We start from the raw sequence: 13,108 nt of genomic DNA, 5'->3' as shown, positions 1-13,108 counted from the left end.
TGCGCTGTCTTCTATTCATTTATTTTGATTTATTTGCCACTTTTCGACAAACACGACATTACATTAAAACAATCAAATTTATAATACAATTAATCAAGTTAAGATTAGCTCGAAGTGCAGTACGATCAATAAGGTAATAGCATTGTAATGAATTAATTTATTTTCTTTACGTATGTAGCAAAGGTGACTCGGGATGAAAACCACACTGTGACGTAGCAATCGGAGGCTGGCGATGGCGTCACAATGGAGCGTGGTGGACTTCATCCCGGGAGGCGAAAACTGATCAACATCCGGGACATCGGAACTCGGTTCACAGCGATAACCCCGACTGACAGTACGGACCGACAGTGCAGCGGAGGTGAGTTTCATCCATACATACACGACGAAGGCTTAAACGTTAGTGCTGGACGAGTGTGTTTGGGTCAGCCGAACCAGGTGGACTCTGGGCTAATTTTTGGTTTTGCCGTTGAAAATAGTAGAACACGCAGGGAACCATTTCAAGCCTGAGTGTGTTCCTTAAATGTTGTGTTCTGTTTGCGTTCATGTGTTTTTATTATGATTATATGATTGTATGACTGATGCCGGTGTTTAACTGGGGATGTGCGCGTGCACGTCAATAAATTCAGTTGCCTTTTCAGCAGATTCGTTCAATGTGAATTGTCATTGAGTAAAGAAAATACGTTTTGCACATTGTAAAAAAATGTCATTATTAACCCGCTTTGTTTGATCGATGTCTGTTCCAATAAATGTGACACAATTTTAAGGGCGATTTTAAGGGTTTCAACAGAGTAACATCAGGTGACCCATGTTAACGTGGGACGTTGGTGTCTTTTATATACAACACTAAAGCATCATAGGCTGAAATGTGTCAATAATAGGCATATACTCTTAAATTACTTCCATTTCTTAAATAATAATAATAATAATAAATAATTTTCTTAAACTTATAAAATGATGAGAACAATAGAAAAGCCAGTAAGGTCTGGTGGTATTGTGATAGTAACCATAGAAGTATACCCGGGTTAAATTCCCCTGTAATCATCTGTCAGTTTAATTTAACTGATATAATAATATCATTTACTTTTCAAAGGTTCTGTGCATGACAATGTCATGTTTATGATTGCCCATGACACTGCCAAAAGATGATCTTTCAGAAGTGCAATTTTGTTTTTGTGTGGAGACTGGAGAGCATGACCAGAGGCCAAACTGACCAATAATAAAAAATACTCTGAGAAAGCATGAGAAACTTCTTCAGAAAAAATTATTTCATTTGTTTGGCAAAATCTTAAGATTTTATCGTAAATAGATTGTTTACAATTACCAAAAAACCTGTAAACTATTGACAGCGTAGTTCATTATTTTCTTCTCAGTAATTCAAACATCCTTAGAACATTCAGTAGGTTATACTGTGATTGCTGGCTGTCAGATTCGGGTTAACGTTTAGATAGATTTGTTTAAAACAATTTAATAAATTATGTCTGTGTTTTACTAAATAGTTTTCAATAGGCCTAAAAAATTATATCATAACCTGAAGCAAAGATACATTTGCATTTAATGAATGAGGATTTGAACCCAGGTTGCTGAGTGATGTATCAGCATGACTTAACACTGAACCAACATCCTAGCTCTAATTAGGGGATCACTTTGTTTTTGGTACCAGAAAGTTACTAAATTTATCATGGTTAATTAAGCCATTACTCATTATAAAGAAAAGAAAAAAGACACTATATTTTTGACAGATTTCAGCCTATATGATGCTATGGTGTTGTTAATAAAAGAATTCCACTTGCGATTTAATGATCTTGACACGTTTAGTCGCCAATTCCCATTCAAACCAATGTCCCACGTCAACACCGGAAACCAGATGTTGCCCTGGAAAACCATTAAAATCTCTCTTAAACTGTGTCAAATTCATTAGAACAGACATCGATGAAACAACTCTGTTTAATAATGATACCAAAAAAAAAATGTTATGTGCAAAATGTCTTTTCTTTATTCATTGACGATTCACATCGAACGAATTTGCTGAAAAGGCAAGTAAAATTATTCACATTCACATGCACATCCCCAGTTATCATGATCCCCAGTTGATCCATAACACCAGCATTCATTCTCACACTGCTCGTAATAATGGATGCGCAGGGCTGTGCATGTCAGGGCATCTCAGTGCATCTTTTCTGGTCTGTGCCTTCATTTCAATCCCTTTATTGGGTCCTTATTGGAAATGCATCTGTATTCATATATTTTTGTTCACCTAAACCTCATTTACCTTGCAAATGTTGCTGCTTTGCTTGTGTGAGATATTTAAATTGTAAACCCATGTAAAACTTTCAGTTTCATAATAAATTCTAATCTATTCTGGAGTTATCTTAAAAACTCAAATATATGTATGCACTAGTTCAAGGGTGGTGAACCTTTTTTCCATTTAAGGGCCATTTGAGTATTTAGGAAATTATTTGCGGGCCATACAATTGCTTGCAATTACTGATTGTGAATTGAAATTAATGTACGCATTCTGTTACGTGCTCACATACCAAAACCACTAAAAGGTCTGTCTATTATACAATATTTTGTGTTGTTCAGTGGTGGGCCGTGCATTAAAAGTCTAGGCCTTCAGTGTGATTCATACCATTAAGAAAACACTTTCACAATGAATAAGACACCCTATGCCTTTGGGCATCATACATGCAGCTAACTAATAATACCAATTTACTTTTGAAAAAGGCGTCCACGCACGAAAGCCAGAACTTGAAACAACAATTAATGCTCAAGCAAGCCAAATTTTAACTGCAGCAAGACTGTTCTGTGAAATGAACATCTCCCGAACTGACATTCAAAAATCATAATTTTTCGTATGAATCTACCAAGGAGGTCTATAATACCTTGAAATAATAATATTTGCGATTTAAATGTTGCTTGCAATACATTTCATTTCGTCAGGGTACACAGTCATGCTGCGTTCCATTCAAGTTGGATGTGGGATATTCCTACTTGATATCTCCGACCATAATTGCATTCCATTCCCCGATATTGGGAATGACGTTTAAGGAAACAAAACTGCAATGCTACTGTTAGCTTAGCAGGGGTTTGACCCTCATTAGAGATGTGTCCTATCAACCCAACTGTTAAACAATGCTGCAGCGCTTGCATTTGAGCTTCAGGTGTACGATTATCAAAAGAGATTATAATGTTTTATACACCTGTTTCTGCAGGCGTTTATTAAACAGCTTTAATATCATGTAATGTGGAAAATAATTTTCAATATTACATGATAAACATTCACTTTATTACTTTGTACATTTCCCTGTGTTTCCACATGTTTGTGTGACCTCATGCCCCTGCATCTCGGCAAAATCGGTGTTGTGAATTTCTGCATGAGCCTACAAGATGTAATTCTGACTTCAAGATGCATTCCATTGCACTTTTCCCAAGTAGGAAGTTGTAAAATCCGACGTTCCGAGTTGAATGGAACACAGCACTACTTTTCAAAACTTTATCTAACACTGAATGCTCAAGCAGCCTAATTTACACTTAGAAAACTCCTGATGATGCTGTAACAATACAAAAAGCTCTTACCAATTTATTTGAAGTGAAAATCAGCCTTGACATATCCTAAAGATCATACCCACCAAGAACAAATAAATCAATCTGATTGGCTGATGAATCTGACAAACTGACTTTAGTTGCTCATTCATTTGCACTGTTGAGGGATTCTGAAGAAATTCTGAAGGCCTGACAGGGTGGAGCTCAAACTCATGCGCTGCTTCGGGCATGCAATTTGTGAAACAGTTGTCACACTTCACTTGTAAGCATAGGAATAAATTCTGACTGGATAAACTTTACATTTTTCTCTATTTGTTTGTAGATTAATTAAGAGTGGAAAGTGATTAAAATTTCATGGATGAAAAGGATGAAAAATATATATTTATTTGGCATGTTAGTCCAGCAGAGAAGGCTTTACTGGCCCTGAGGTTAATTGAATCAAAGCCATTTTTTGCTTTTCAAATGGTTTATCAAATTGCCTCGCGGGCTGGGTAAAATGGTCTCTCGGGACTTATACTGCCCTGAGGCCTGACGTTCCCCACTCCTGCACTAGTTAGTTGTCTTAACAGTGAGTTGCTCATGCTGGGTCACAAGAAGTTGTAAAAGTTGCAAGTGCAAAGGGCATTTATATGTGACCCGTCCAATCAAGGGCTGATGGTCAGATAAAGAGCATTTGACCACAATTTAAAGAAATCAGTTAAGATATCCTGCCCTGTGTCTGTCCATTATAATGAGAGAAATATAAGGGACATATATGTGTGTGGGGTGTGGGTGAAACAACCTTTCCACAATGACACACCTACAGGTGTGGCTGCCAGGGAATGTTGACTCACCTCTGTTGCTTTGAATGCATTTTTAAAGTTTGGACCACAAACGTGTTTGTAGGACAGCAGTTACACAGCATTCTTAATTTTGCATAAAAGCATCAGCTAAATGGCTAAATGAAAATGACTGGCGCAACTTCATTCATTATAATGGGAGTGATCTATTGTCTACCTTTAAAACTTGTAATTAGTTGGCATACATTTTGTTCACCTACCAGAGATAAGATGTGTGCTACAGGTGTTAGTATTGCACATAACCAGCCACCTCGTCTTTTCAGCGATTCATGCGTCTGTTTGTGGTTGCTTTTTCGGAGATCTAAATACTTCCATTTCTGTTAGTTCCAGGCATCCTGAAATCATCCAGTCACCGAACAACATGGTCCACATTTGAATAATGACATTCTATTAAAATCGTGTTAACGTATGTAGCACCTCCCGCTGCTGTTTTGAATGAGTTTGACTGAGTTTCTCCTGTGAATTCTACTCATAGAATGAGGCATGAAGTCATTGATAACTGTGATGGGTTGTGCAAGAGACAGACATAGTGGGTGTGGTGTCAGGCTGTGGAGAGGCATTTATTGTAAATAATATTAAACATAAAATTTTCAAAAAGTGGAATAAAGTGTCCATTGGGAAATAGTGTCCAAAATAAAGGGGGATCTGGCACCCTCATGGTGAATGGACCTATGTGAAGGAAAGTTGGTGATTAAATGGTAAGGCATTCTCAGTGCGCCTCCGCTTATTTTCCATGTAGTCTTGAGCGTCCTCCTATTTTAATGTACTGTACCTTCAAATTAGAGGTAGACCAATATATCGGTTTTACCGATTAATCTGTGCCGATAGTTGCTTTTTAGAACTATCGTTATCTGCAAAAATCTATGATGATATTTGCAGATAGTTTTTTCATTATTTTGTAATTTCAGCTTGTTTATACTTAAAAGTCCCATGTTATTTACATTTTACATTTACATTTATGCATTTGGCAGACGCTTTTATACAAAGCAACTTACAGTGCACTTATTACAGGGACAATCCCCCCGGAGCAACCTGGAGTTAAGTGCCTTGCTCAAGGACACAATGGTGGTGGCTCTGGGGATCGAACCAGCAACCTTCTGATTACCAGTTATGTGCTTTAGACCACTACTACTACGCCGCCACCACCACTCCGCCAACTATCGGCTGATTAATCGGTTATCAGCCTTTCCCACCACCTTAGTTATCCGTAGGGCTGAAACGATTAGTTGACATTATCGACAACGTCGACAATAAAAAATTGTCGACAAAAAGTTTAGTTGTTGAATAGTTATATAACTATAAACTTTGAAAGTGAACGCAAAGCACTCCGGCTTCACTTTAAACGATCATGTAATGGACATTTTCTGGTCGCGCGTACTCTATTTCTGTGGAGGGATAAAATTATGAAACAAATTCCCAAAGTTTTGCATTATGAGAAATAAGGGCTTGAGGGTTTAATCAAAGAGCATTAAAATAATATTTTAAAGTGAAGAAATTAGGACAGACATATTTTGCTATTGCATAATCTGCTGTAATATGATAGATTATAATCTAATAAAAAATAAGATATTTGAGGTACAAAAACAACAGTGTAAATGTAAAATTGACCAAAAAGAGAACCACTTTTGAACTATTTAGAAATATTTTGATATTTAAAACATTATTTTTTACATCATTAATACTTTTTTAAAGCCTTTAAAGGAAACCATATATCCCTATTTTAATATTTGATTTACATATTTGAAGTTAAATATGTAGAAATGACCTCTTAAGGGGTATGAAGCACACATGCACCTTATGAAATATGGGAATTTATATATATGAGACAATTAATCATCATGACCCTAAAACAGACAATTAATTGTCAATTTTTTTTTTTTTTACAATAAATCTTCAGCCAAATTTCATTATCGTGACAGCCCTGTTATTAACTTGGAATTAAAAGAGTGTGTTTGTTTAAAAATTGTTTTAATTTTGTGTGACTTTTGGCAGATATCTAGTGAAAATAGAGATGTTGAAAACTGTGACTAATATTACTTCTGATTCATTCATCAGACTGGAAATAGAAGTTGTTGTCTAGCATGTTGCATTACATGCCATACAGTGAACTGTACATGTTGGCAAATGTAGTAGTCCATGCATACAGAAAATTCAAATACTTGGCACATTGTGCATGCAATATAGTACAGAAAGAAAGTATTTCTCTGTGTGGTATTCTGAATATAGCTTTCCCAGTTCCACCTTAGAGAAAATGATTTGTTCTCAATAGCACAATGGTGTGTGTGTGTGTGTGTGTGTGTGTGTGTGTGTGTGTGTGTGTGTGTGTGTGTGTGTGTGTGTGTGTGTGTGTGTGTGGCCTTTCTTCTGGCAAACATGTCACTTTGACAAATTGTTCTTCTTTCATGTTGTCTATAAGAAAGAGTAAATCTTTGCAACAAAATCATTAACCATACTTTACAACTTTACAAAGCGTGTTAATGACTGTCAAAAAATTCTCAACTGCTGATTTGCCACCTAAACATTGGCCATGGGTCTGTTGTAATAGGGTCATGGACAGCAGAGAAAAAACAATGCTGAATGCAAATAATAAAATGCAAATAGACCCTAACCCATTTAATAGGACAAATCTGTGTAGTGCAGAATGAGTCTTCAAGAATTTTGAAAAAGTTTTCCTGAAAGAGAAGGACAGTACATTTTAAATGTGTAGATCTGGTAAAGGTTGATTTTGTCAACTTACATGAGCACATTTCCACGTAGATGACCTCAAAGATAACAGACATGAATTAAAAGCTGCAAAACGTATGATTTTATGGGGTCTACAAAAAAGTTCTTGTTTGATTTTTGTAATGCTTTGTGAACTGTGTTGGGTCATCACTTGATGTCCATTGTAAAATCAGGTTCCCAAAGCAAAACTAGCTGAAAAAACACTTTCAAGATCATTTGTGTGTGTCTTACGTTGTAGAAATTTCTGCCACTGATTAACTTTTTTTTTACCAGTCCTGTCACACTATGGTCAGGTCATTTACACTAGTCAGAGAGTTTGACCTGTGATCACAGACTATAGTCAATCTTTAAGCTGTTTTCATGTGTAAATCACCTAATACTGTTCCTCATATTGACTTAGTCTGAAATGCTGTATGCTGTGTGTCATAATGAACTGCACCTGACTGTTGTGTTGTCATGGCGCGAGTTAAAGCTGACTGCACTTAGACCAACCCTCACGATAGTCGCCTTACAACCCTTTTGTTTTCAGTCTACCTCAGCACTATTTATAGTTCAGGTCTTTCTCTTTGTTTTACCTGTCCTTTGATTCATTGCAATAGGGAAAAAAATACTTTTTGCAGCACTACTTTGTATCACTGTGAATATTCTGTTCTAGGTTGAGCTATAAGTTTGTTTCAGCTTTCAGATTTGTGTTACTACTGTTACCTAATGATAACAATAATATGTTGATATGAGATATGTTATGATATCCTAACCCATAAAAAAAAAGTACAATAATTATTGTTACGATTCTCTGTTGTCTGCCCTGTGTTTTGCCTCTGTCATCTGTTCCCCCCTAACTACACTTCCCATAATCCCCTGCTCTGATCACTTCTATCTGTTCACCATTGTTTTCACCTGTGTGTCATTTACCTAATCATCCCTCATAATGCCCTGTTTTTCAGTTCACCTTTGTCGGTTGATAATGTTTCTCCCTTGTTCATGCTCCGGTTTCAGTCCTGTTTGTTTTTATTGTTTTCTTTGTTTTTGATTCCTGGTTTCCTGCCTTGCCCTGTTTCCGTGTTCATCCTGTTTTGTATTTAGTTTTATTCGTATTAAAATAGCTGCTCTTAGATCCTGCCCTCGTGACCTCCCTCATTGCTACAGAACACCCGACCGAACCGAAATGGATCTAGCAGTGCCCTTCATCCAACTGACCCAAACGAACCAGAATATCCGTGACTGTTTTGTGTACTTGCCAAGTGCACAGACTTTTCCGATGCAACCCTGAAGTCCATGTACTCTATCGGTCTCATTGCACACCAGTGGAGGGAGTTACCGGCGACCAGATATTACGCATTGAAGGAATATGTTGAGTTGACATTCACTTCAGCTGATCCTCCTCAATCAATCCTGATCCCGGTTTTTGAGTCAGCCATGCCTGAGTCTGCTCCACACCATGTCACAGCCACTGCTGAGCCTGCTCCATGTCATGTCCTAGTCAAGTCTGAGTCTGTTCCACGTCATGTTATAGCCTTGCCGCACTCCCTACTCGAAAACTTTCTTGGCCCTTGTCTCCAAGTTGAACTCTCCACCACTGGTGTCAATGCATAAGGTCACGAAGACCCTTCCTCACAGCTTATCAGCATTCCTGCCTGCCACGGCCAACGAGCCAATGCCCAGGCCTTGGTCAAGGAGCCAATGCCCACGCCTGCCACGGCCAACGAGCCCACACCTGCCACGTCCAACTAGCCAACACCCATGCCTGCCATGGCCAACAAGCCAGTATTTTTACTATTCTAATATTTATTGCAGAACGAATATTCGACTACTCGTGCACATCCCTACTGAGAACATGTAATATTTAATGTATAATCATTCTCGTTGTCACAATAATGAGGAAAAACCATCATTACAAATGTGACATTTGAGAAAGCTGCACATACCTATACATGGTAAAACCATCCAAAATCCAACTTTGACTTCTTAGACATCGGTATGGTATCCATTAAGGCTACAGGATTGATTGAGGTTAGATTGAAATTGCAATATGGTCTATGCAATTACTTAAAATTTGTGCATTCATTTTTGCTTCAGTCAGCATTGTGTGAGCAAGCAGTGTCCTCTAGTGGTGTCTACGGCATTATCCATTGTCCGTCACACCACGATTGAACTTAAAGGGGTCATGACATGAGAAACCAAATTTGCCTTGATCTTTTGGTATATAAGAGGTCTTTGTATCATTAAAACGTCCTGCAAGTTTAATATTTTAAGACGTCCTCCCCATTCTAAACGAATCATTTATTTAATCAAGCTCAAAATACAGCTCGTTCTGGATTCATGGTTAGAAGTGACGTGACGGTTAGAAGTGACGTACCAGCGTTTGCATATGACCGCCTCCAGCACAAGATAACTACGCTTTAAGCGCAAGACAACTACGCTCATTTCGTATCGCCGTGCGCCTCGCAAGTGTTCAGTCGATGGACAGCGAGCTCTGACAGAGACTACTTGTGCACAGGAAAATTACGATGCCACACAGATGTGCTGTTCCTGGCTGTGGTCAAACAAAACCTCTGAATAAGCTGCCGAAAGATCCAGACGTCAGGGAAAAATGGATGTAGTTTATTTTTTGCGGACGTCCCAGTCAAGGCAGTGTTAACTTAAGTGTTTGTTCTGTACATTTTAAGGATGACTGTTTTGAGAACAAATCTCAATATGATGCTGGCTTTGCCAGAAAACTGTTGCTCAAAGATAAGTCCGTGCCGACTATTCTGGGAACAACGACGACGCAAACTGTAAGTAATCTATTTTAAACTTTAAACTACTTTTTAAAGCGCAATTTCATTCATTATGAATAATCGCAGTGTTTTTACTTAGTTTACTTGCATATTGTTCTGGCTGGGGGCGTCAATAATTGATACATAGGCACTGACGTTAGCCAATCATAACAGTGGGCGTTAACACTGAAGTCTTAAATGGAAAACGCCCCCAAAACAGACTGTTTGAATCAGAGGATGAGAAACAGGGTGGGAAAAGGTCATAAATCACTAGATTTTAAAAGGTTTTCTTAAAAAAAAAAATATATTAATACTATAATTGCACCTAAGGGAACATAATAATACAATAAAAAAAACCCATGTCATGACCCCTTTAAAAGGGTGTTTTGTTCCTTTTTGGTAAATTTTTATTTTTCCATGATGTGTTTGACATTTCCGTGGAATTGCCCAACATATAATGCATTATATGAATTTGTGATGTTCTATTATATACAGTACAAACATGTAAAATGTTCTGTTATTTTGAACTGCAAAAATTACCACATTTACATGCACTTAAGAATAAGGATGGGCACAAGTACTCGAGAACTTGGGTACTCGGACGCGGCAGCAATGATCGATCATGAAAACAATGATCAATAGTGATCACGCATGATGTGACTTTTCAATTAATTCGAAATCAAGTGACATTTACCTGACAACTAAACACAAACTTGTCAAAGAGGGAGCTTATTTTTAATTTTGAGATTGATTACGTTGTGACTGAGGGGGTACATTGATTATCAGAGACTTCTCATGGACAACAAACCGATACAACGCTGCAATGCTATCGTTACAATAACAAAAAAAAAAAGTGTGTGTAATTAACCATGATTTTGAACACCTGTCTATGCTAAAAGTTTGCTAAACACACTTTATTATCATTTAATGTAATAACTTTGACTCCTTAATGAATATTATTTAATAAAAGTAAATGGTTGTCACTGACTAAACCTCCCTGCCCTGCGTTACATAACACACCTGTATCTCGATGAAATGAATTAAGATTTTCACTCGAGTTTCCAAGTTAGATATCCGATATAAAATGTCATTCTGTTGCACTTTCCTCAGTTGAAAAGTGAAAATGCAGACTCTCTGAGTTGAATGGAATGCTTCATTAATCGAAGCAACAACAATACAGAGCATCACGACTTTCCTCACTAGATCAAATATTTGGGGACACACACATTTACACATACACACCAGGCGCATGTGGCAGTGTACAGCAGGCAAGTGTTTCAAACAGATAGATAGAGCGCAGTTAAATGGAACACAAAGCAACGTCTTCATAACTGAACTTCAACTTAACACGCATATTAAAACGTAATGGTTATGGCATCTCCTGTTATTTGAAAACAGATGGTTCAGGCAGTCACTAAAAAACTGGTGTGCACTAAGAATAATATGGTAACCTGAAGGAAGAGCAGACAGATGCGCGTTGTGCACATTCTTTCAGAATTGGGCAGTGAATCTTAACATAATGACAAAATATGATGCATTATATTTTGATTATGCAATCTTTTGTACATTTTGTAACATACTATTTTAGAACAGCCTATAGAATAGACTATATGTAACGGTGATATATTTTCACCAAGGGACTTTTATTTTAGTGGGTGGCGCTGTCTACGGTGTGTGCGAAAGAGAAGAGGAAGAAGACAGTCGCACCTTTGGCTTTGAAGAAGACAGACGCGCTGTGCTCGTGAAGAGAGTAACGCTGTAATAGCTGTGCGAGAGATCGACATTTTCTCAGCTGAAGTTGTAAAGGACGATGGAGGCACACAGTCAGTTTAAGATACGTGAGTTAAGTGTACTTTGACGTGAACGTGTGATGCTGAAGACGTAGATAAAGCGGAAATTCAGTTTATTACGCTTTTGACGGCGAACGGTGTTAAGAGACTGACCGAGAGCATGAAAGAGAGTTGCTGAAGCCGTGAGTTTCATTCAGAACATTGTTGTTCCTGTCGTAATATGGAATTTTAGTTTTTTATCAAACTGCGTTTTTGTAGTCTTCTGTGAACCGTGTCATAGTGATACGCTGTTTTCCCGCGCATCGCTTCAGTGCACTTGTAAGTGCGCTAGAAGGAGAGTTAGTTTTGCACGAGTGTTTTTCCCAAAGTATTTTTTGGCACTTAGAAGAGTCTGACAATAGTCAACGATCAAGTATCGCTTTCAATAAGCCTTTATCATATTTTTGTGGATCGACCCTATTTAAGTGGGCCTTGCGCGTGTTGTGACTGAGGCGCGCCATTTTTGATCCAGAGTTTTCCCGAACTGCGCTGAGCTTCTCTGGTGTTTTTGTGTTTGTTACCCTGCCAACCAGACGACATCTCTTCACTGTCCTGTCTCAGATGTTTTGTTTTGTTTTGTTATGTTTCATTGTTACAAGTCATTACAAGTGCTCACATAATCAGTCATCGCAAGTCAACGCATCGAGAGTCTTCGTGGAATCAGTCGGGTACAAATGTTCTTTACACACATCTATACGAACATTTTACGGAGTTGGATGGAACTGAACGGAGTGATTATTTGAACAGCACTTGAACTGTGATTTGAACTATTTGATGTGAAGCTGAAAGAGTCATCCGAGTTAATTGAATTGATTAGTTTGAATTGTACTATAAGAGTCTTCAACTTTATTCAGTATTTTGTTAAGTACCATCCAGTGTTATCGGTGACTTAATTCATGTCTATACATTGGAATTAATTTAGAAAATATACGTCTGAGTGTTATAGAGTGCTTAAAATTGATGTCTTGAAGTTTCATAAAGTCTATAAGACTAATTCAGAAAATCTTTTATTCTCAGTTTTATTATTTTGTTTCAGTAAACTGTGAAAATTATTTTCAGAAGAATTAATAGTTTCTTAAAAAAAAGAGAAAATAAATGATTAATTGTTAAAAGTAATACAGCTGAAGATTATTTCTGGAACTTACCTTGGAGTAGGGGCGTCTCACTTTCACTATTAGGTTTAGGTGGGTGGGAACGTGAGCTGGAGTTATCACTTTGCATCACCTTTTATTCTTCAGGAAGCCACCGTGTTGACATTTAATTAAACAATTCTTAAAACATATCATCATCGTAAAAAAAACCTGAAGCCCACACTTCTTATTCCTGCACTATATCAGACAATAGGTAAGCTAAAACATATACACACTAACTGTGTATCCTGAGACTCAAAGCACCGGGGGTGGGGACTAAGATCCTG

At 37.6% G+C, this 13,108-nt stretch overlaps 1 protein-coding gene across 3 annotated transcripts in view; it reads left to right on the top strand.

Moving 5' to 3' along the window:
- Positions 1-229: 229 nt before the first annotated feature.
- myo6a (myosin VIa) overlaps positions 230-13,108 on the top strand; it is a 100,568-nt gene continuing 87,689 nt past the window's right edge. For all 3 annotated transcript variants that reach the window (XM_052098570.1, XM_052098569.1, XM_052098568.1), the window contains exon 1: positions 230-358. The gene's annotated coding sequence lies outside the window, so the exon portion shown is untranslated. The remainder of the gene's footprint in view (positions 359-13,108) is intronic.

The sequence above is a fragment of the Xyrauchen texanus genome, chromosome 30, assembly GCF_025860055.1.
Source record: "Xyrauchen texanus isolate HMW12.3.18 chromosome 30, RBS_HiC_50CHRs, whole genome shotgun sequence".
Lineage (NCBI taxonomy): Eukaryota > Metazoa > Chordata > Actinopteri > Cypriniformes > Catostomidae > Xyrauchen > Xyrauchen texanus.
This window is presented reverse-complemented; position numbering and strand designations above follow the sequence as displayed.